Source organism: Bombus affinis, chromosome 5, assembly GCF_024516045.1.
Source record: "Bombus affinis isolate iyBomAffi1 chromosome 5, iyBomAffi1.2, whole genome shotgun sequence".
NCBI classification, from domain to species: Eukaryota; Metazoa; Arthropoda; class Insecta; order Hymenoptera; family Apidae; genus Bombus; species Bombus affinis.
Window position 1 is genome coordinate 6,375,994 of NC_066348.1, and position 20,850 is coordinate 6,396,843.

The following is a 20,850-nucleotide window of genomic DNA, read 5'->3' on the forward strand; positions in this document are numbered from 1 at the left end:
ACTTATATGATATATCTGTATGTTCCATATTTTTATTTTTTTACTCTTCTTCGCTTTTGGTGTATTTATATATTCCATACATATAAATACAAAAAAATATTAACTTTTTTTAATTATCTTATCATATTATGATCCAAATTATCTCGAGATATAATTCCAATGCCGAAATATAGTTTGTATTGAAATTCACATATCTAAAAACGCTAATTTTCGAGAAACATGAAGAAAGTTAAGATGATAAACTACATAAACTACATTAACGCTACAAGTCCACAACATTCAAGGAACAAATGCCATAAGTATCGGAACGAATACAAATGTGTTTTTTCTTCCCATTCAAAATCTCCATTCTTTGCATTTGCATGACTTACCGCTTCCATTGTTCGATGCTTAAGACGTTAAAACCGCTCATTAAGGCCCATTTTTCTATCCACGAGCCTAATTCAAACCTTAACAAAAAATGATCGACGTTATCGTGGGAATCACGCGTCCTGGATGCAAAACAGGGAAGTTCAAGTTGGAAATTTCAGTGGGGGTCCGCGCTAGATAAATCCTCGAGATACGGGGCCCACACTCCCATCGGGTGGTCGATCAATCGGCCGCGCGAAGTAGAAGTTCGCCATGGTGGTTGAAGTTACCCTCTTGCGGAGTCAGTCACGCCCCGAGTTCGACGACCTCGCGTGGCCGCGCGGTGCCAAATCACCAAGGATGGGAGGCAGCACGAAATACTTCTCTGTGTTCCGTCACATCGGTCGACACGCCGTCGTTAATTCGAGTCGATCGATCGTCCAGGGTCGCCTGTTAAAATAGCACCCCTCCCCCTTTTCCACGACGTCACTGACGTGTCCTTGAGAGAATTCAACCCCCTTGCTCCGATAGGCTAAATACGAGCATCCTTTGTAGCTTGTGTGGAAAAAGGATCGTACCTTGGTATGGGTTTCGCTGATGGTTTGCGAGGGTTTATTAAGCGTGTATTGGTGTGTTGGTGTGAGGTGCTTGAGGATTGAGCGATTGACTTTGTTTAGATTTGAAATTTGGGAAATGGTGGACGTAGGGGGTGGATCGAGAGTTCTGTACTAGTTGGTCTGGAGTGGCTGTTAATAGAACTTTTGTAATTTGACATTTAGATGGAAAATGTGGTTAGCAAGTTTAGGAAGAAAAGCAAATGTTTGTTTCATAATCTGATTAAAAGTGGTACAGGTTTGATCAAGAATATATTAAAGTATACAATGATCAAAACCAATTTAACTAACTGAAACTCGTATTATTGTCAATATGGAATTATTATAACTCGAAAGGGAAGATAAACGAAATAAAAGAAATTAATTAAATTACGGCGAATTGATATTTTCATGATGATCCTTGTCAATCAGAAAGGGTTGTGGATAATATAATTTTTATAGTTTGGTAAGAAGCATGCACAAGATAAACATTGAATTAAGATGAACTAAAAGTTCCATTAGATTGTTGTCAATTAACAAAATTTATGTGGTTTTAAAGGACAGATGAACAGAACAGATAAGAAATTAAGTGGGCTAAGAGACGAACAAAATAAAAGATAAATTATGACATAATAATTGAGAGCGTCCCTTTTTTAAAATTTCCTGATATTCTAATATTTGTTTCTGTCAACGTCCGGGGCACAAATTGGTTTCACTCGATGTACAAACACAGTCTCATCTCCATTGTCGAGATTAAAGACTTTTATACCCCAGTAGCTCGATGCTTGATACAATTATGCATGGAGAGGGAAACTTTAACTCTTCCCTGTGCACGCCTTTTAATAGAGATTGACGTATCGTAAATCCACAGTAACGCGGAGCTTTAAACAGATTCCACGAGTTAGGGGTCATTTAATCGAGTCAAGGGTGTGTACAGCATCCCTTCGTTACACATCATGCAAGTTTGCGTACATTGTATGCAAAATACAGCCGCAACTTTGAAAAACCTTCACCGCAGCAATTTTCAAGAATATTATTCAAAAGAAACTTTATGATTGAATCGTAAGTTTACATTTAAATTTACGCCTTGGATAAGGCTGTTATTAAAACTAACAAAGATTAAACTGTCAGACTGAATCTTGATTAAAATTGAACAATCAGACTTGTATTAATTAAATGATTAGATAATTTTATTTAATATATATATATATATATATGTGTGTGTATAATCATTGGATTATGATAGAATTTATAAGAGCGATTAAAGATAGATTTAAAAAATTAAAATTCTTATCAGAAGATTAAAATTCGTTTCCAATCCTACTGCTTGTATATCTCCAACTTCCTATTCGCACGTCACGTGTCTGGCTTCAAATATTACAGGAAAAAAGTTTGAAGTGGACACAGACGATCGATCTAAGCTTGGACGGTAAAAGAAAACTCTCTAAATGCGTAGTTGTTACGATGAGAATATAAACGTAGCTGAAACGCCTATAACTGTTAAATCGTTATCTCTATTATAGCAGTATCTTTCGTAAAGCGGATAACGCGGCACCCCTTAACAGGTTAGCAACCCTCTTTTTTTTTTCGGTGGATTTTTTGTGAAGCATGTATGCAAAAATCGAGCCACGTTATCCGGCCGTTTTCTTGTTTTCCTTGTTCCGTCTCGTGGAAAAAAGTCGGTCGTCGAGAGGGAATGTTTTCCGGCGACCGATCAATACCACAACCTCTCGGTTTCTTCTCACCCTCCGAGATTCCCTCCGCCGCTCCCTTTCGCACTCCTTTTCGAAGAATCGCGACGAAATCACGTCGACTTCTCTCCCTCGTTGTCGTTCGACCGGATCCCTTCGAAACTTTCGAATCGCTTCACGCTATTATTCGAAATTAGGCATTCTCGAGGACAACGAGGTATTTCGAACGAGCCGATTGTCTTGGAACTTTCGAGATCCTGGCGAGAGTCCATAAGGAATGCCAAAGCGTCTTGAGTGGTGGCTGTTCGAACGATTCAATGGACTAGGAAAATTACGCTATCGCTGCAGCTTTCGCGATTTTATGGAACAGTAGTTGGGAATTTTCCTTCCTTTAGGGAAATACCGCGGCATTCCAAGTTTGGCTATGGTATGGGTAGTTCGTGTGATTGAGTGTCGAAGATCGTAAAGAAAGAAATTTCGGTGATTTTGGTTCGCAGTTAGGTTGGAGTAAACAGTTTTATTCTCGTGAACGATGACGCATAGGTGGACTAATGGAGTTTCGAAGAAGCCTCCGTTGCGTGACCTGTATTTTTGTCGCTGCTCCTTGAATATTTCCGTGCATTTCTTTCTTACGTAGATTTCTATTTTTCCCCAATATTTTCCATAAATTATACAAGCAACCGTCGATAATCTATTAACATGATTAAAAACAATCTTTCGAACAACAAAAGAATGTAACCGAAATTAATCCTTTTCGAGAGATATAAAGTTCAAAGATTTCAACCAAATCGCTAATACTGCAGCATACAGTTGATAAGTCCATAGACGATCCACGAAAGAAACAAATTCTTCGAACAACGAAGGTACTTGATCCAAAACAAGCTTCTCTGAGAATGACAAAACTCCACCTAAAATATCAAGTGATTCGCCAACAATTGATTATAGTAGTTAATAGAAGCAGAAATAGCCAATTAAAAAATCGAATTCTTCAAACTAAGAAAGACCAGGAAGACACTTTCCACCGGAAAAGGATTAACATATCAAAGACGAAAAGAGAAATCGTAGGAATGATGGATTCATCAACGAAGCAGCTTGAATTGCGAAACGAGGATTGTCAAGCTGGTTCGATGATGCAAAAGCAGCAAGGTTCACGAGAATCCCTCGTTATCGTGCCGATCAGCTCTTTCCTCGGAACGAGTACGAGAGCCACGATGGAATTTCACTTGGAAGTCGTGGCTGGACTCGTTGCCCATTGTTCGATCGTTTTGTTGTCGTCCAGCGACGATTGTGTCGAGTCTGAGTGACAATGGAAACAATGGAGAACGCTCGGTGTCATCGTGCCGCGAGCCGACTTTCCCTGTCTTTTCTTATTCAAATCTCGACTTCTGGAACGTCATGGTGCGTCGAATGATTTCGTCGAACGGTTATGACCGCCTTCCACGGTATAAACGGTCGTTTCGGCGAAGACTTTGCACCGATTTTCCAATAAACCTCGAAAACGCGCGTTTACCGTAATGACGTCGCGATCGATGTTTAATAAAGCTCCGCTTCCTACGGAGTACGCGTCGGAAAATGAAATTTCTGATACGCGCTTGGGTTTATTGAACGTAAAATTTATAAACTACTTACGACGTTTCCCGCAGTGATGGAAAGCGTAAGTTGTTAGAAGGAATAGAATTCATTTCTAGTTAACCCACTAAGTGAAATAATTCGTGAAAGTTGCTCAAACGCGATATTATTGAGAAATGTATATAAAGTAGTTTGTATATTGTTTTGTTACGATGAAACAATGTAAAAGAATAATAGGTACATTATAAAAGGTCCCTTTATATAAGTCAGAAACACAATGACTTAACGTGCTTATTGTGAAACTGCTTACTGTGAAATACAATGGTGTGTTAATTAATTTCACTTATTTTCCAGTAAATAATAATATTTCTACATTTACACAATAAGTATTTTCAAATAAATGAACGAAGTTATACAGCCCGCTGTTTATTAAACATTTCAACAGAAACGGAAAAGGAAAGACAAATTTTGGAAATTTGCAAAAATCGTTCAGATAGATTTTAAGCAATTTTAATACAAAAAACATATACACATTTCAATTTTAATATATATTCTTACTTTTATATCCTATAATTCTATTTTCTAAAATTTCCATTACACATTTCTCAAAAGTAGACAATTACTTCCAGAATAGTTTTGGTGAAAATCCAGAATGATAAAGTTCTGAGGATTCTTCCAAATTCAGTTTCGCCCCAAAGCACCCTAGTATTCTAAGCTTGCCGACTCTCCAAACATACTTTTCAACAGCCGATCCTCCACCATGATTCGTTCCACGATTTACATCCACATGCATGTTACATTCCACGTAATACGATCCCAGCAATTACTTCCAATATTTCGGTGCACGGCATCGAGTCTCATACAACTCCATAATTGGTGACAGCCGACGAGTTCGCACGTCTTCCGAGAACTTTTATTACCGCGCCGGCTATTTCTGATGCTCGGCCGCGTGCGATCGCATCCCGACGTCGATGCACGCATTCGTTGCACTCGATTTTTTCGCGCTTACACCCCCTCCATCGCTTTTTCAGCTGGTTTAAAAATTGAACCAGGTCGGTCTGGCTGAGTCATTTGTCTAGCGAGGTTTCGCGACAACGAATGGAAGTGGCTCGCCTTCCAACGTTCTTCCTGATGAATATTCTTGGTAGCATGGTGAATGTTTGTATGGTTGTTCAACGGAGATGCGTTGCAGAGGTATTAAGTTGGTTTTGATATATTTTTGGAAGTGGTTTGAATGTTCGAGAAAGAGGTAATGCAGTTTTCATATTTGTACAGGTTCCATATTTATTAGGTTTTTACGTTTAACAGGCTTTTTAATCTGTGGAACGATACGAGGGTCAATCAAGTTGAGATGGTTTGTCGAAAGAGCTTGAACGTTTGAGTATTGGGCGGTTAATTACAATGCTTAGTTACAGGAGACAGGCTTCTACGGAGCATTCTGAATTAATCGGATGGAAATTATTCATTTCTTTTGTATTTAGTTTATACCTATAACTTTGCAATAATAAGTAGATGGATTAATCGAATGAAACGCGGTTGTTTGAAAGCAAGTTCTTTAAAGAGAATCGAAGAATCATAGGAGTTATCTCACAACAATGAAGACTTGAGGTGAACAAGGAGGGTTGTTTAATGAATTCTCTAAAACAATCTAAACGAAAGCAATTACTTTCTTTCTTGTATTTTATTTGCACCTAGAATTTTATAATACATAACAGTTAAGAAAAATTTCAAGCACAATAAACATGAATTGATCACAATGGTATTATTAAAATTAATCCATCTTTAAAAGAATGATCAACAGTAAATTTCAATATAAATAGTTTAGTTAATAGCTCGTATTTATAAATGTAGCAACATTTGTGGAAGTAATATGAGGGAAATATACGTTGATTGGTGGAAAGCGACCTATATATTGGGGTCAATTGTTCCGTGGCCAAGCGACATAGGTATAAACATTCATGACCGACATACACGAAACTCACGCATAGTCGTTCGAACTTTGACCCGTGAACTTGAGTAATAACGCGTAACGCCCGGCTTCGTTAGTTCACGGTCAGCATCACTACGTACATCCGTCGTTTTTCTTTCAGTTAATTCAATCAAATGTTACATAACGTTTAGAAGCAATGGACTATACGATGATCGGGTACGGAAAATTATTGTTAAATTATTATTCCCTGTGTAATTAATTTCTTTTTAATTTCTATGATTTTATATATTTATAATATCTTTATTTCCTATTTACATAATATTTAATATTGTTAAATATATTACTCAAAAAGATTTAAAATTCAAACTGTCAGTAATTCTTATACCTTTTTTCGTATGTCCTGTAACAGTACCATTAAAACAAAATTGATGTTTATTAAATTAATAAGATAAATTAAGGATAAACCGAAACAAGAGAATAGACTTTCGTTTGCGAAGTTCAACTATGGTTGACATAGTTTAATGCATAGTTTCTACTTTCCAAATGAATCATGGTAGAATACTATTTGCTTGTCGTTCATGCTTGTTATCACACGAATTGTGAAAGTGAAGAAACTATTGTAAAAAGCTATTGTCGTTTTACATGACAGCGTACGTTAATTAGTAGTGTATTTACCGATCCATCGTTACAAATCGGTTAGCGGTTCTTTTAATGTAAAACAAGAGTCGTCGGTCGCCTGTAACTGTGTCGAGATTTCGCGCTTCTACGATCGCTATTGTCATTTTTCTATCTATTGTGGCATCCAGTGAAAGTATTCTTCGAACGTAGCGATATTAAATCGCCGATACGATCGAAACGTTTCTTTTCATAGAGTTTCAATCGGTTCCAATTATGGTCACAACATTCAATTTGCGTTTAGATACTTTTACTGAAATAAGTAATAGTCTATGAACATTAATTCTTTTACAATGTAGTACGAGAGACGCTTCAGTGAATTGGTATTAGAAATTATATGTTTTTAATGCTTCTGTATGCAACGTAATTATTAAAATGTATTGACTCGAAGAAGCAGAAAACGCGTCAGAAAACGTGACGATAAAAAATAATTATTCAGTAAGTTATTCTGTAAGCTCATTCTGAATTCTTTTCCTTTTGTTATCCATTAAATCGGTCAACGGTATTTCGTTTTCAAATTTTTAATGTTGAACATTCTTAAGAATTTTTGGTTGATTTGTTAATCTTAATTCTTGGACAATGACATGAAGCATACAAAATACATACTTTCAACATTTTATAGGCGATAAATATTAATAATGGTATTACGTATGGTGAAATTTAAGACGTGAGATTTATAATCCCACATTGAACAACTTGACTAAGTCTCTCTTGTACTGAACTGAGAGAGGAGTAATCTTATTAAGTAATATCTCCAACACTTGTGTGATTTTCCTCGTGAGAAAGACTTAAGAAACTCACAGTACGTTATAAGATGGAACAATAAAATTTATTTTAAATATGCTAATAAAATCGTCTGGTCGTTGAACAGCACGATCGAACGAGAATTTCAATGTTAATTTTCTTCGACACTTTTATAAAGCTTCTCTCACCTGGCTCCAAAAAATGTCCAATTTATTTGTACTATCCATCGACTGTCTGCGATCATCATATTTTTTATACAGAAGTGTTTCTTATTTTTACTCATTTTGATAAATCAACTTGGGTCGTATATATTCTTAAAAAATCGCTATCATTTGCATTTTCGCGAAAGTTGCGTGAAAACGGCTTAACCTGTTCTCGCCCGACGAACAAAACGATCGACCTAACAAACTGCGTTTCTTCTGTTTGCAGATCGTACGATTCGAGGCGGTGACCGAGCACGGCAAAACCACGCAAGGTAACACTGCTTTCACTTTATTTATCGTACCGTTTAAGCAATCGCAAAACACTGAAAAATCGCTGAATTATCCAACGATGCACGGGAAACGTTTCGCTAACGTAACGAAGCGGAAAAGAATCATGGATCCTGACATAGAAGAGAAACATTCGGGTCAGTTCGATGAGAAGAGAAAAAGCTGAAACTATTTTCGATTTCGGCCCGTGTTACATCATAATCGCGTAGAGTAATATCGTATAACGTTGACTCACTTCCGGCCGCTTTAGTTTAATATTCCGGCTGTGACGCACGCCCTTCCTCCGTTCATCCACGTCCCATCAGTGATGCGTTCGGTAAATATTCGAAGGTCGAGAAAGTAATTCATCAAAGTTAATTTATCAAACGAACCAACCAACCAATAAATCGTCAGACGGCCACCCATCGAGGACTACCGCGAAGAAGTTCAGTTCCATAGTTTCTATCGACGATGAAAATTTCCTACATCGAGGATTTTCAACCTTTTCATAGCATCAAGTCTAAGATTGAAGAATCTAGCAAATGAAACCAATTAGAACGAGTAAAAAGTAAAATCAAGCAAATGGCACTACCGACAAAAATACACAAGATGTCTTGTACACAGAAATTTTATAATACTATACGCTAACTCACTAGAATCCTTAATAGCTATCATCAAAGGAAATCGTTGATACTATTATCATGTGTGAAGTTCTACGTTATTTTACTTTATTTACGAATGAAATAAAATAAATGTAATTAAATGTTTTGATATTATACAATATTAGATACAAAGTAGAAAATAAAAAAAAAAAAAAAAATAGAAAGTGAAATTTCACCTATGGCAACCCTTAGGAATTAATTAAGTGACAAAAGTAACTTGAATTTGAATATATTATTTGAACTTTGTGTCCATACAAGTTGAAGTTACTTGAATTCAAATTGTTCCGATGCGAAAGCAACTTGAATTCAAGAAATGTGACTCAATGCTCACGTTACGTGAGAACATGTTTCTGAATGGTGTGAAAAAACCTGTAAGTACAATTCAAAGCAATGAAACACATGGTAATCGATAAAATAGCTAGGCTTTCATAAGTAACATTTCGAGTCATTCTCGTTCGAAGGTGATAGGTTAACGTAAATTTATGTATATTTCGTAGAATGATGGAATGCAAATGTCGTCCTGAGTTCGACGATTTTTGGTATTCAGCCGAATGGAGGTCGACGATTAATCAATGAAGAAAGTTTCGTGTGGAAATTGTTGGCAACAAGGATTTATTTTTCACGAGACCCGAATGGTAGTGTTTAGTGATATTTCTGGACCACTGTCAAGTTAATTGCATGGTTTTGAAATATGCCAGCTTGCGAACGACAATGGCATTCAGTATTATACTTAACCGATGTTTACGTAAAGTCTGGCTTTTCAACGCTGTTCCTTTGTACATATTAACGCTAAGACGTATTAGTGTAACAAACAATAACAATGAAAGTCGACTACTTTACTACGTTGAATGAACGCCAGGTCCATTAATCATCATCATTTTCTTGAATTTTGTGTGAAAAAATAAGCAAATACATTGTAGGAATCATCGTTGAATTGCCCCATGAGTCATGAGAACTTTAGCATTGGTTAAATATTAAACAATTGAACACACAGAATTGTCCCATAGAATGGATGACGATGAATGATTAATTGGAAGGGCGTCGAAATATGATTCCCAAACGTTTAATGCAGTTGATGTATCGTATTCCCAAATCGTTCAAAATATTCATACAAAATGAATCTGTATCATCAAATTTAGTTTCAGAAACAAATAATAATTTATACAAGGCAGCGTCACTGAACTTCCATCATACGAAACAAAGGTTGATATTCAAATTAGAATGAAATTCAAACTTTTTAACTAAAATTTTAAAGAAGATTCAAATTCACATACAAGTCGAAGTTCTAGTTCCAAGTTCAAGTTTTCAAATCCAAATAAAGATTTTAATCAATCATCCTTGATTTTAATTGAATCAATCATTCAATTAAATCAAACGAATCATCCTTTAAAAAAAACTTCTACGAGCGCAAGAAATCCAAACAATGCAAATCTTAAACCGTTTATTAATAACTTCTTTCAATACCATTAAAAATTTTAATGTCCAAATTAAGTGCCAAAAATTGCCTGTGCCAAAATAGATCCAAAACTCTTGGAACGAGACCAAGGAAAATTCCAATTCGATTTCAAATTTAAATAAAAATGCATGTCAACAGCAAGTCATTCCTAAAGACTACCACAAGTATGACAAACCCAAAATACGCAAACCTCAAGCACCTCGACGCGCCACATAATGTAAGCTCACAGCACATTACGTGTCTGCGCGCCAAACAACGTTCATCTTCCGCGTGTTTCCGCAGTGGCCGTGTTTCACAGCGATTTCGGCCGCGTCGCGTGTTCCTCAGAATTTTCATATTCCCTCTGTCTGCTTGTAATAAAAGACAATGAGAGTCAGCTTGGTCGCGCGTCCTGACAAAGCTCGTGAAGCTGATTTATCGACGCGTCACGAGGACACGTTAGGCCGTCTGTCGACGTTCCTCGAGTTTCGAGCAACGGAACGTGTCGTAACGAGCCGGCATTCATGGTACAGCGAGAAGAACGGCCTTGCTACATTATTAGACACCGCGCGGCATTAGGCGTGCAACAAAAGCGGCGTGCACACGCTTCGATCGTGCCACGGATCTTTACACGCGTTGCTGTCGTTCAAATATCGATCTCAGTCGATTGTGGATTTTATTTATTTTTAACCTTCTATCGAGCTGTAACGAATAATTTTTGATGGTCTTTGTTGATTGTATATTTGGAGGAAATTTATTGCATACTTGCAGCAACAGTAACGATCGATTTGTTGCGTAACCTGCACGTCGAAGATGTTTCGTCCCGACATCGAGGCCTTGGAATTAGAATTCATACAATACATATGCATAATGCAGTGACTCGCGAAAGTATTTGAACAATTACCATAGGCAATTTTTACGAATATATGTTATGTGTGATATACGACATTTTTTTAAACTTCGTTTGCATTGTACAAGACAGGACTATCGCTATTATAATAATAAAATTTTATACCAATCCGGAAATACGTGTAGGAGTCGCAAAGCGTTCATTGGAAATATACACTTGTAAAATTAGCGTACAGCATGAATGCTGATCTTAAACATACAATTTGTGCTAAAGATAGTCTCGCCAAATATTCTGGCTTATTAATATAGTAAATAATTCATAATTAATAAAACGTAGATAATTGTTCAGGTAGTAGGTAAAGTATATGCTTCCAATAAATATCTAATTACATCTATATACATCTTCGGATGCGTTTCAAATTTTTATCAAGATAATATTACCAATATAATACGTAGCCGTGTCTCGGTTGCTGTGTTAATAAGATTTCAAAATGTTCAACATGCGGTTTCAGTAAGCAGTTCCTACGAGTATTGGAATATTTCCGTAAGCCACTATACATTCATAAGAGGTGTCATGCAAGTGTTAGAATGCTTTCGTCAGTCTATGTATACTTGCACTAAATAGTAGCTCTTGTGTACATACATTTTTAATTGTGTTTAAACCTCTAATGTAGTTGTAATAGTTGTTTGTCGATATAGTAAGGCTGTTCCTATGAACGACACTGTACGTAACCAACCATACTAATATTAGCACCGTTTGACTCACCACGGTGATTTTCCTGTACCAATACAACTTTTCATATGTTTCACCACGCTCATGAATTTTTGCTCTTGCGGCCTCTAGATGGAAGTGAAAAATACCATCTGGAGCCAGGCCAATCGGACTATTCGCAGAGCAAGTGGCATAAATAGCTTTGTTGTCCGGTGAACGAGACGGTGCGTTAAGTATCTTGTCCGCGGAACGGCAGCTCGTTTTCCGCGTGAAGAGTAAATTACGTCAACGGTTGTAATAACGTTTTGATATCCGAGAATGACGTTTTAATGATTTTCTTTTGAATTCCTAAAATTTTATGTGAATTCTTTGGAACGATATTTAACACGACAAAATTAGCAATAATCAATATCACAACTTTACATTTCAAATATGTTTCGATTTTACAAGATTATAAAAGAAACATTAGAAAGTTTCCAATCTACGAGAATAAGATTGACCTCGTCGTAATATTTAGTAAATAAAACGATTATTTATCTAGGTACCACATTTTAAATATGAATTCGCATAAATATTTGCCTTCTATTGATCAATGACCATCGCCGTTCCCAATTCTCTTCAAATAATTTTAACACGTCAAAAAAAAAAAAAAAAAAAAAAAAAGAAATTTTACCCTAGGAGCTGTAATACATTGCAATATACTACATTAAGTTTAATTTTTCCAAAATATTGTTTGAAGATACAATTTTAATAAATATCTTCATCCCTCTTTTTAACACTGCTATCTGAGTTATTAACATTGTGGACAATTTTTTAGTCCACAAAATTTATCTTCTTTTAATCACTTCAAAATATCTAGTAACATTCAACGTATTAACTAAGAACTTCCATCGAAAGAACCATACAGATTTCATTCTGAAAGGATAGCTTAGCTATCCACTAAATGACCATCGTCTCTATTCACGACCACGACCAACGGTAAACAACAGGCGCACGGTAAGACGCATTCATGCTACTTTTGCTTGTGTTGCCATTTGTTACTAAATGATCGACGTTAATCGTCTTTATCCACGTCGTAAAACTTACCCTTGGGAGAGTTCACAAGTTGCTAGGAGTACGCGCGTGAAAACGGTTTACGAGCGGTTTTTCACGCGAGGAACCGGTCGTTTCCCGTTTCGCAGAGACGACGGCCCATTCACAGCGACGCGGTCGGTCACTCGGTCGAGCGTGGTATTCCTGGGGTGACACACACCACGCCGTCACCCCGACGGAGACGAGGCCTTCTCTATTTATAAATGTGGGTCGACGTGGCTGCGCAGCCGGCTCGTTTCGTCATTATTACGAGTCCGCGCGGAAACCGACTATTCTCCTCTTTCTTTCTACCGCTCTATCTAACTCGCGGGCTTCGATGCATACCGCAGCAGAATGACGATTAATTGGCTCGACGCCTGGAATACGGCGATTGTTAATCGTCTCGAGATTATCGCTTCTTCATTTTGTTTGAGGAAAGCAGAAACGTTGGGAATTTTTATAAACTCGATGAATTTCGATGAATTTTGATCGAAGGAAGGAAGATTTGTTATAATTTGATTGTGAATATGTTTATGCAAATTCGCATCCCTTTTTTAAATAGGACGATTTATGGTCACCTCGCAACTACCGTTTCTCGATTTCGTTTGAGAAGGGGAAAAATATTGGGCATTTTTGTAAATTCGATGAATCTTGGTGAATTCTGATTATGGAAGAAAGATTTGTTATAATCAGGCTGTAGGTATTTCTGAAAATGTATTTCTTTGTTGAGCAGGCCGATCGTTGATCGTTTCGCAAATATTGTTTCTCGATTTCGTTTGAAAAAAGGAGAAATATTAGGAATTTTCGTATGTTTGATGGATGAATTCTGACACGAGTAAAACGTATTTGTGAATAAATTATGATGTTATTATAAATTTGTGCTTTCGACTTTCTAAATGTTGCTCTTTGTTACCACAAATAGATGAAGTGAAAGTGTCACCTTTATCGTAGGTTTTTCTGATCTTTGCGGGATATTTATCATCTATTATCGGAATATTATTCGCGATATTGTCGTTCAGCATTTAAAACTTCCAAGATGTAGTTTATAGAATATCTCTTCTATCATACCTGTCACGTTGCCTTTTTGTTGCCATTATAAACAAATGATAGAAAATCCTTTACTGTTACATAAAACAAACTTGTATCCTAACTACAAAAAGATACAGGAACTCCGCTTCAAAGGACAAGATATTTCTTGCCGCAGACAACCTCGATCGATCCGACTCTTTTACGCCGTATACGTGTCATGCTACTTCGAACTTCTCCTTCAACACTAACATCGAACATATCGCCTCGTTTGTGCACCATACGTAAATATGAATCATATTTACGAGGTATATAGAAATTTTATGAAATCCGCCATCGAATCTGTCTAGACGCGAGACAAGTATAATAAAGAAGTAAGTTACCGATTGAAATTTTTCCAATTCAGCATATTCGATTTACCGTTTTCTGTCAAAAAAACACATAGCAACCATTGCACAATTCAACAGTATTCTTCGAATAATGACTCTCCGTGAAATTTTTTTGACACGTTGAATGCGAATGTTGAACGAATTTTATAAATGTTGCCCTAAAAGCTGCAATACATTGAGACATACAGTGCACTATAAATTTCAATTTTTACAAAATAGTCACTGTTATTTAAACAATTCACATTGTTGGACATTTCTCAATCCATGACATTTATCTCATTTTAATCATTGTAAAAAATTTAGTATAAAGTATACATTTCTAATAAAGAGAGCCCTGATGATCATCATAGCTGTCAACTGTTAAATGTTTCTTAAACATCGATTTCTCTGTTGCTGGATTATCAATTCTTAGGCAATTTCGACTTACATGTAGAAATTTAAGAAAGACACGAAAGGAAAGTTTCTCATTAGATTGAAATGTTTCAATCATCAGTATTCATTATTATAGACACAGCTAATTCGACCATTAGGATGTAATCGTTCCATTCCATTTGAAATCACAACAGAGGGCTCGCAAATACGATTAAACTGGGTTGGCGCGGAATTCGCGCATAGATCGCAAGGTCGATTTCTTGAATGGCTTGACATTATAGAGGAGAGACATCCGTTGTTCCGTTCCGTTCGTTAAGCTCGTAGAAGCTTGATTAGAACGGCGAGAATGTATGTATATATATCAATCGGTTAGCGCAGCCTTGGTCGTGGAACGGTCTTTTATTTTTAGAAAATTATTGGTCCGCCCTGTAAACAAGAAACTGATACTCTGTTTATCTCTACAGTGAGCAACCGCGTTCCCTCGCCTAGTTCTGTTCATACTAGATTCTTTAGCGACCTATTAGATTATTTCAGAATCGATTGAACCCTTTACTATCCGAAACTACCATGATACAATCAATCGACAACACTGTCACGCTTTTGCAGGCAAGTTTTTTAAATTAAAGATTTTTGAGTAAAAGAAACGTTATACATTTCTATGAAATATATTATAACTACATATAATGCGATACTTTTCTTTCTTCCTCTCTTTTCTTTTCTTGTTATCCGTGAAAATAATAATAAAGTGTTAACACTTTTTTGATGTTTAATTTTTCGAATTATTGGATTAATTGGTATGCGAAGAAAAATAAGTTTGCGCATATTGTTATATAAATTCCAAAAATTAATATTCTATTTTAGTATTTCTTTAGTAAAAAAAAAGCGATTCTTTTAGTAAGAATGTTCTTTCTTCTTGTCAAGCATAATAAAAAATTATAAACTTAATTTTAAGCATTCAAAAAAATTGCGTGGGGTCGATAGAAGATGACAGAAGTTGACAAAGCTTAAAGAAAGGAATGCCAAACTTTCCAGCCATTGTTTCAGCATTTTTGCTTGCTTTGTCTGGACAGAAAGATGCTTGTTGATCCTCGAGTACGTGGCAGTGTTTAGATCTTATTTTTGGAGGCACGTTCCAGTATGACACCGAAAGAGAATAACAAAACTGTAAAACATCAGGGTCGTTCTCTGCATCTCTCTAGAACCAGTCTAAGCAGCGTCATACCGAATGCGAAAGAAACCATCAAATGTTACCAAACTATAACTTCTTCGGCTTTATCTCTCTTATAAATAACATGCACGTCTCTAGAGAAACGAAAAAAACTACGAAATGTCTGATTTCACATTTTCTCATAATATCACTAATGATTAAAACCAATCACAATAACGTTCATGTTCTTACATATTAACACAGTTCGTTACAAAAATTTTATTTATCGTACTGTTTCAAGGTAGCTTGCATAATATTGTTTCCAAAGGTTTCGAAAGTGACTCATCGACCGAGATTCGTCGAAAAACGAGGAAAACGCCGCGTGTTTTCAGTTCGACGTCGAGACGGCACAGAATGGAATGTGTATTCGTGACATTTGAAGGGGTGTCTTAAATTAAAACGATGGCAGGGCGGTCTGGGCTGGCAGCGGCTACGAAAGAACACGGCGATTGCCACATCGACTTTTTGGCAGTGGCCATTCTCGAGCTCTCGTTCGCCTTCTTTTTTCTCTGCTCTTGTTTGACACCCAACCTTTACGATGTATATACGATATGTATACAATATAAATACACAATATACATGTGTAACCTACGTATATATATAACATAGAATTTAACATATGTGTATACATAAATACGACTCAGCCGTCGTTTAGCGGTCGAATGTTGCTTTTTTCCCCAAAAACTACTATATTTTGAACGCAGCGCGTTTATTCGCGGTCTTGAGCGTTTCCAGTGACGCGAAATCGTTGCGTCGTTCGCTCGAGTTTTTACGAGCCAGCCTGTTATATTTCGCTCGAGACGCGGACAATATGCTTCTTATCTTTAGCACGAATTTGCTTTAAACGAACTAGACTTTGGAGGAAAAAGAGAATATGCCGCTTAAAAAAAAAAAAACAATTTTGTCTGAACTTTTGAGAAGGAAAAATGCGGTGCCGTTGCGAATTGGTTTTCACGGATGGAGAACGAGATACGATAACTTTGGACTGTTGACGATAATTGGTTACTGTGTTCATGTTAATCTTTGTGTATTTGCTAATTTTAACGCATTGAGTATACACGAACGAAATCAGGTCTTGCAAATTTGTATTTCGGCGAAGTTTTTACAGAAGGACAAATTTACCGAATTGGTTTCGTTTGTATTTGCAATTCTATAGAATTAAAGTAGTACCTGTGTCTAATTAATTTTTCGCTCAAATTTTCTTAAGAGTACACCTATAAAATTTGGCATTTTTCTTTGCTTCATATCTTTTTGTTGCTGAATTTGTCGTTTCTTCCTCTTTACCACCTTCCATCAAAAATATTTGTTACTTCGGAGCGACGTAAGTCAAACTTTATCGACAATTTTCTACCATAATAGCTACTTTTGTGACAAACATTGCCTATCCTAGATGAAGAATATATGTAATAAACAATAATGGGATCAGAAATCAAATTTTTATTAATAAATCCATGTTCCATTCCATTAAAGCTTAAATCTGACTGACAAATTACTACGATTTTGTTATTTTCTAACTTATTAAAATTCATACTTTACTCGACTACTGTTGGGTCTCAATTCAGAATCGCTATTTTTATCCCATAATGAAGCTAACGGAAGCTTGCCAACGAGCGAAGCATCGATCTTTCAAGATAGCAACACGAGGAAAACTCTCATTTTATCGCGGGAGATGATTATTGTCGGATTAATCAAATGAAAATATCGAAGTGTCAGTCGTGCAATCGAATTCATTAGACGCCCGGAAAAAGAAATTCAAGGACGTGGATAGAACGGCAGAGGGGACAGGTTATAACGTAACCTTGTAAATTACGCTGTCGTTACGTCGACGATGATTATGCCGTCGCGTTAAATAATCGTCGGCCCACCACGGACACGCTCGGTTTCAAGGTTACTGAAACACGAGTTCCTGAACCCTTCCATAATCGGAAATTAGGAGGTGGACTGATTATAGACATTGTTACGGGTCAAAGCACCGTATTCAGTTACGTCTCGACGATCGATCCTCTCGCGATATCTGACCTCGTCGATCGAGACCAGCGTACATAATCGTTTCTATTTTATTGTTAATAGATCGTCAAGGATTAATAGATTATGAAGACTGTTTCAGTTATTTGCCATGTGTCGTTCATAAAGCGATAATAAAAATTAGATAAAAGGGGTATAAATTGGACGCTATAAAACTAGAAACATTTAATGAAATACTATAAAGATATAAGACTATAAATGTAAAAGAATATAAGAAATTCTGTTAAAGTACCTCATGTTATTTGTGATTTTTATCTCAACGACATAATAAAATTACACTTCTACTGGAAGCTTCTGACAAATATTGTATATCATCTTACCAATGTTTAATACGTTTATCGTAAATTTTAAATTATCTCATAATTCAGGTTAGATAACGTCTAAGACACTCCATATTTTCCAGAAACTATAGAAAACCACAAGACATCTCGTCTTCGAGAAATATTACTACAACAGGCTGGAAATTTATTGTATAACTTGTCGTTCATTTTTCGTTTACGATTGTCACTTGCCGTCAAACTATTTTACGTAATTACGATTCCTCAGTTTGAGTATAATATTCAGTAGATATAACATTGAATACAAGGAGAAAAATTTCCATTCGAATATAAATGTTCACACAATTGGAAGATGAAACCTTGCAAACATAGCCAAGGAAAAACGTACGAGGCTATCTATGACTATGAGGTACGAGAAGTCACGAGAGTTTAATCTATTTGGCGCGCGAAATAAATCGTTTTTTCGCGATGATAACGAAGCGAGCCCGATTACTGCTTTTCAATAAGAATTCGCTAATCAATTCCATGCTCGTTGACGGCTCGAAAAATCATATCCAGTTAATTTTAGCGATCGAATCTACCGCTCTCTTTTCCTATATTCCTTTCCTCGTTCGTCATTCTCTTTATCGACTGTGGACCGAGATTGACTAAAAATATATCTCGATATTTCCGAGTATTTTCCGACAGAATGCAGAAAAATGATAAATTATTTATTGAAATATTATTTCGATTTTAATGAAAATACCTGTTTATTCATTTTCAATTAATTACTAGTAATTTAATATTACAAATATTAAACTCGCGGTCGATTCAGTTTAATATATCGATATTTATAATCCAGAATTTTACGAATCTCTTCTTTAAAAAACTTCCATAAAAGTGTCATTTCTTTGAATAAAAATTAATATCACAACCCTATTTGCTCGTATTCAGATACGAAGAAACGGTTCAAGCTGATGAGAAGCCGAAATGTCGTGAACTGGAAAACTGGAAGCGGGTCGTAGGAAAATCGAAGCAAACGAAACGGTCATCCGTATTTGATCGACCAAAACAGTTTCACCGGTGCCAACTGATCCACTAATAATAAGAGCTCGGGCTGACACGAGTATGTCGCGCTCAATGTTTCATCGCTCGAAGGCCGATCAATCGTCGATCGATTATTGCTAGGATTATACCGACAATAGGCGGTCGCTAAAGAGGAAAACACAGGGAACAGAAATCGATTAGAAACTAGACGAACGGCTTCGTTTGAACAGAACCGTGTCGAATTTTACAGTTTCCCCTTGTTAACCAGAGAAACAAGCCGAACGATGCCTCCATTGTTCCAACGTCGCGTTCCTCCGATTCGTTAACAACGATAATCGCGATCGAACCTTTGCTCGTCTCGAATCGTCAGTTACTTTGTTCCTCTACCATCGAATAAAGTCCATTTTTCCCCGGAACAATTAAACTCGTTGTTCTAAGAAACGCGTTAAGCCTGGGTGATTGATCGTTAATCGAGGATCGAAATATTTATGACCATCGTTGAGGTGTCAACCATGATAGATCTCGATTATCTCATCCTTTGTTTCCATGAATCTCGCCTTCCACGACGTTTATCAGTGAATGAATATGTTACAAAGGCTAAAAATATATAATCGTCCCTTATGCAGTACGATGTTTACTTTGTTGCAAAGTTATTCGTGTCGGTAGCGAAAGGAGGAAGAGATAATAATAGGAATGTACAGGGTGTTATACAGTGGCATGTATTTTTTCTTTGTGCCTTTCTTTATCTTTCATACGTTAAGCTTTATAAAGTTGAAGTTAGGACATCTTTTAAACCAAACACCTTTGGACACAAGTACCTGAATGCTTTTATATTTGTAGTAATATTTCTGTATTAATTAAGACCGTATATTTTTTTTCCTTTCTTCTAAAAGAAGCTAGAAGAAATTTTATAGTAAAGAAAGAAATGAGATCTTCCATAATATTTTTATAACATACCCAACACATTTCTTTTTCATTTTCTTGTAAAGAACATATTTTTGTTTTTGTGTATTAATTATCGTATTTAAGTAAAATGTCCGTATAATCAGTCATTAAAAAATCCGACGATTTATAAGGAATTATAATTGAATGTTTCCAACCAAGTCTTAATTATGTCTAAAGATTATTTATAATGTATTGACTAGATAGATCGTCTAAAGCCTTAATCACTTGAATATTTATTAACTGCAATGTCGAATATTGAAAGTTGAAAGATTGGACGATCAAAGTTTCTGTTGTCCGTTATTTATTACGTCTTAATGGTATAAACCATAAATTCTCGTCAAAATGCGTTTCAATAAAGAACATCGAACGAAACAGAACGACTCTAACATAGGTATCGCTGAATTATTCAAAATCACAGCTAATATTACGTAATAGCAGTGTAATAGGTTTCGCTGCGATCGTACGCTTCTTCGAGCGTGGGTTGCTTTCTGATAATCTACGTGCCAATCGATAGTCGCATTCCTATAGTTCACTGCTCGATCGAATGTGTAACTGTTTGTTACACTCGTTTCACACCTTCAATAAACTTTAAATTAGCGTTGTAAAAGAAAGCAAAGATGAAAATTTCATCGAATCGAAATATTCGAAATATTATTAAGGATGGAAAAGCTTACAAAGATTTTTTACTCGATTTCGCTTTTTTTTATTTAAAAAAAAAAAAAAAAACAATAAAGCTTTCCTTAAATGAATCACTTGCTTGATATAAAGTTTTGTGTGCATCGGAAATAATAATGCTATAGTTAATACCGATTTTATTTTTTGTAGTAGTAATA

General features: G+C 36.1%; 1 protein-coding gene across 1 annotated transcript in view; it reads left to right on the forward strand.

Annotated features, from left to right (window-relative positions):
* LOC126916658 (protein Tob1-like) overlaps window positions 1-20,850 on the forward strand; it is a 115,277-nt gene that overhangs the window by 20,149 nt on the left and 74,278 nt on the right. Inside the window, exon 2 of the mRNA XM_050722678.1 lies at window positions 7,980-8,025. The gene's annotated coding sequence lies outside the window, so the exon portion shown is untranslated. The remainder of the gene's footprint in view (window positions 1-7,979; window positions 8,026-20,850) is intronic.